This window comes from Balaenoptera ricei, chromosome 5 (assembly GCF_028023285.1).
Source record: "Balaenoptera ricei isolate mBalRic1 chromosome 5, mBalRic1.hap2, whole genome shotgun sequence".
NCBI lineage: Eukaryota > Metazoa > Chordata > Mammalia > Artiodactyla > Balaenopteridae > Balaenoptera > Balaenoptera ricei.
Genome location: NC_082643.1, coordinates 85,595,038 through 85,600,092, shown reverse-complemented (window position 1 = coordinate 85,600,092; position 5,055 = coordinate 85,595,038). Strand labels below are relative to the sequence as shown.

At 33.0% G+C, this 5,055-nt stretch overlaps 1 non-coding gene across 1 annotated transcript; it reads right to left on the bottom strand.

Moving 5' to 3' along the window:
- Nucleotides 1–359: 359 nt before the first annotated feature.
- Nucleotides 360–432, bottom strand: TRNAG-GCC (transfer RNA glycine (anticodon GCC)). Its single transcript has one exon. It is a non-coding gene; the product is annotated as a tRNA-Gly (tRNA).
- Nucleotides 433–5,055: the final 4,623 nt, after the last annotated feature.

Sequence of the window (5,055 nt, the reverse complement as noted above, 5' to 3'; positions counted from 1 at the left end):
GTGTTAATTTACGTTTTTCTACTGACATGACTTGGAGCATCTTTTCATATGCTTATTTGTCATCTATACATCTTTTTAGCTAAGGTGTCTGTTAAAGTATTTGTCCCCCCTTTTTTTTTATCAACTTGTTTTCTTAATGTTGAATTATACTGTGGATAAATCTCCTTTACAAATGTGTCTTTTGAGCAAATATTTTCTCCCAGTCTGTGGCTTGTCTTCTCATCATCTTGATATTGTCTTTCAGAACAGAATTTGTTTTTTTTTGTTTGTTTTTTTTTGGCTGTGCCAGGTCTTAGTTGCGGCATGCAGGATCTTTAGTTGTGGCATGCAAACTCTTAGTTGTGGCATGTGGGATCTAATTCCCTGACCAGGGATCGAACCTGGGCCCCCTGCATTGGCAGCACAGAGTCTTAGCCACTGGACCACCAGGGAAGTCCCAGAATCAAAGTTTTAAATTTTAATAAAGTGCAGCTTATCAATTATTTCTTTCATAGATCATGCCTTTGATGTTGTCTCAAAAAGTCATTGCCATACTCAAGGTCATCTAGATTTCTCCTTTGCTATCTTCTAGGAGTTTTATAGTTTTATGTTTTTCATTTAGGTCTCTAATCCGTTTTGAGTTAATTTTTGTGACGGGTATAAGGTCTGTGTCTAAATTCCTTTTTTTTTTGCATGTGGATATCCAGTTGTTTCAGCCTTATTTCTTGAAAAGTCTATATTTGCTCCATTGTATTACCTGGTCTCCTTTGTCAAAGATCAGTTGACTATATTTATGAGGGTTTACTTTGGGGCTTTCTATTTTATACCACTGTTCTCTTTGTCTGTTCTTTCACCAGTACAATATATACTGTATAAATCTTGATTTCTGTATCTTTATAGTAAGCTTGAAGTTGGGTAGTGTCAGTCCTTCAAATTTCTTCTTATATAGTGTGCGGTCTATTCTGGGTCTTTTGTCTCACCATATAAACTTTAAAATCAATTTGTTGTTATCCACAAAATTACTTGTTGGAATTTGATTGTGATTTCCTTGAATCTATAGATCAAGTTGGAAGAACCTACATCTTGACAATATTGAGTCTTCATATCTGTGAACATGGAATAGCTGTCCATTTATTTAGTTCTTTAGTTTCATTCATCAGAGTTTTATAGTTTTCCTCATAAAGATCTTGTCATATTTTGTTAAATTTATACTTAAATTTTATATTTTTTGAAGGTGCTAATGTAAATTTTGTTTTGAATCAAATTCCATTGTTCATGTTAGTGTATAGGAAAATGAATGACTTCTGAATGTTAATCTTGTATACTGCAACCTTGCTATAATCACTTATTAGTTCCAGGAGGTTGGTTTTGTTTTTTATTTTGGGTTTTTTTTTTCATCAATTCTTTTGTATTTTCTATATAGATGATCATGTCACCTGAGAGTAGACAGTTCTATTTATTCCTTCCCAATATTTTTGCCTTCTTATTTCCCTTTCTTGCCATATTGCTTTAGCTAGAACTTCCAGCACAATATTGAAAAGGTCTGGTGAGCTAGAACATTCTTGTCTTGTGCTTGATCTTTGTGAGAAAGCTTCAAGTATCTCACTATTAAATATGATATTAGCTGTAGGTTTTTTGTAGATATCCTTTATCAAGTTGAGGAAGTCCTCCACATGCCCAGTTTTCTGAGAATTTTTTATCATGAATGAGTGTATTTTGTCAAATGCCTTTGAAAGGTTTAACTTTCTATAGAATATTTGTAACAGTATTCATAAAATTAAAGAAAGAACATTTCTCTTAAAATGAAGAAACATATGTGATTAAATATGTGGTGATGCCCTTCCATTTTCTTCATATTTCTTTGTGCATATTTTGAGTTCAGTATATTGGGAAAAATTGTCATTTAAATAGCATCTACTTATTAAAATATATACTACAAAATAACTGTTGGTTTCATAATAAAAAAATCACCTTTTATTTAATTCTTACTATGCACTAGGCAGTATTCTAAACCCTATACATAAATTATTTCACTAACCTCTCATTACAAAACCATGAGATATGTATCTCTATCATCATCATCTTAGCCATTTTTATTTTTTTAATTGTTTAAAATTTTTTATACCTCTTTATTGGAGTATAATTGCTTCACAATACTATGTTACTTTCTGTTGTACAACAAAGTGAATCAGCCATATGCATACATATATCCCCATATACCCTCCCTCTGGAGCCTCGCTCCCACCCTCCCTACCCACTCCTCTAGGTCATTGCAAAGCACCGAGCTGATCTCCCTGTGCTATGCTGCTGGTTAGTAGGGGACTTTAACACCCCACTTACACCAATGGACAGATCATCCAAACAGAAAATAAATAAAGAAACACAAGCTTTAAATGACATAACAGACCAGATAGATTTAATTGATATTTATAGAACATTCCACCCAAAGTGGCAGAATACACTTTCTTCTTAAGTGCACATGGAACATACTCCAGGATAGATAACATCTTGGGTCAAAAATCAAGCCTCAGAAAATTTAAGAAAATTTAAATCTTATCAAGCATCTTTTCTGACCGCAAAGCTATGAGATTGAAAATCAATTACAGGAAAAAGACTGTAAAAAACACAAACACATGGAGGCTAAAGAGTGTGCTGCTAAATAACCAAGAGATCACTGAAGAAATCAAAGAAGAAATAAAAAAATTCATAGAAACAAATGACAATGAAAACATGATGACCCAAGACCTATGGGATGCAGCAAAAACAATTCTAAGAGGGAAGTTTATAGCAATTCAATCTCACCTCAAGAAACAAGAAAAATCTCAAATAAACAATCTAACCTTACACCTAAAACAACTAGAGAAAGAAGAACAAAGAAAATCCAAAGTCAGTAGAAGGAAAGAAATCATAAAGATCAGAGCAGAAATTAATGAAATAGAAATGAAGAAAATAATAGCAAGGTCAATAAAACTAAAAGTTGGTTCTTTGAGAACATAAAGAAAATTGATAAACCCTTAGCCAGAATCATCAAGAAAAAAAGGGAGAGGATGCAAATCAGTAAAATTAGAAATGAAAAAGGAGAAATCACAACTGACACCGCAGAAATACAAAGGATTACAAGAGACTACTACAAACAACAATATGCCGATAAAATGGACAACCATGAAGAAATGGACAAATTCTTAGAAAGGTATAATTTTCCAAGACTGAACCAGGAAGAATTAGAAAATATATACAGACCTATCACAAGTAATGAAATTGAAACTGTAATTAAAAATCTTCCAACAAACAAAAGTTCAGGACCAGATGGCTTCACAGGGGAATTCTATCAAACATTTAGAGAAGAGCTAACACCTATCTTTCTCAAACTCTTCCAAAAAAATGCAGAGGGAGGAACACTCCCAAATTTCTACAAAGCCACAATCACTCTGATACCAAAACCAGAAAAAGAGAGCACAAAAAAAGAAAATTATAGACCAATATCACTGATGAACATAGATACAAAAATCCTCAACAGAATACTAGCAAACGGAATCCAACAACACAGTAAAAGGTTCATACACCATGACCAAGTGGGATTTATCCCAGGGATTCAAGGATTCTTCAATGTATGCAAATCGATCAATGTGATACACCATACAAACAAATTAAGGAATAAAAAGCATATGATCATCTCAATAGATGCAGAAAAAGCTTTTGAAAAAATTCAACAGCAATTTATGATAAAAACTCTCCAGAAAATGGGCATAGAAGGAACCTACTTCAGCATAATAAAGGCCATATATGACAAAACCACAGCCAACCTCATACTCAATGGTAAAAAACTGAAAGCATTTCCACTAAGATCAGGAACAAGACAAGGATGTCCACTCTCACCACTTTTATTCAACATAGTTTTGGAAGTCCTAGAAATGGCAATCAGAGAAGAAAAAGAAATAAAAGGAATACAAATTGGAAAAGAAGTAAAACTGTCACTGTTTGCAGATGACATGATACTATACTTAGAAAATCCTAAAGATGCCACCAGAAAATTACTAGAACTAATCAATGAATCTGGTAAGGCTGCAGGATACAAAATTAATGCACAGACATCTCTGGCATTCCTATACACTAACTATGAAAAATCAGAAAGAGAAATTAAGGAAACAATCCCATTTACCATCACAACAAAAAGAATAAAATACCTAGGAATAACCTACCTAAGGAGGAGAAAGACTTGTACTTAGAAAACTATAAAACACTGATGAAAGAAATCAAAGATGACAAGCAGATGGAGAAATGTACCATGTTCTTGGATTGGAAGAATCAACGTTGTGAAAATGACTATACTACCCAAAGCAATCTACAGATTCAGTGTAATACCTATTAAACTACCAATGGCATTCTTCACAGAATTAGGACGAAAAATATTACAATTCGTATGGAAACACAAAAGACCCTGGATAGACAAAGCAATCTTGAGAAAGGAAAACAGAGCTAGAGGAATCAGGCTCCCCTACTTTCAACTATACTACACAGCTACAGTAATCAAGACAGTATGGTATGGGCACAAAAGCAGAAATATAGATCAATGGTATAGGATAGAAAGTCCAGAGATAAACCCACACACATATAGTCACCTAATTTATGACAAAGGAGGCAAGAATATACAATGGAGAAAAGACAGCTTCTTCAATAAGTGATGCTGGGAAAACTGGACAGCTACATGTAAAAGAATGAAATTAGAACACTACCTAACACCATACAAAAAGTAAACTGAAAATGGATTAAAGCCCTAAAAGTAAAACCAGACACTATAAAACTCTTAGAGGAAAACATAGGAAAAACACTCTTTGACATAAACCACAGTAAGATCTTTTTAAACCCACCTCCTAGAGTAATGAAAATAAAAACAAAAATAAACAAATTGGACCTAATTAAACTTAAAATCTTTTGCACAGCAAAGGAAACCATAAACAAGATGAAAAGACTTCTCTCAGAATGAAAGAAAATCTCTTAGACATTTTTAGATGAAAATTTATATTTAGATAAATTAACTTATTTAAAGTTACACAACAAATAAATGGAGCATATTAG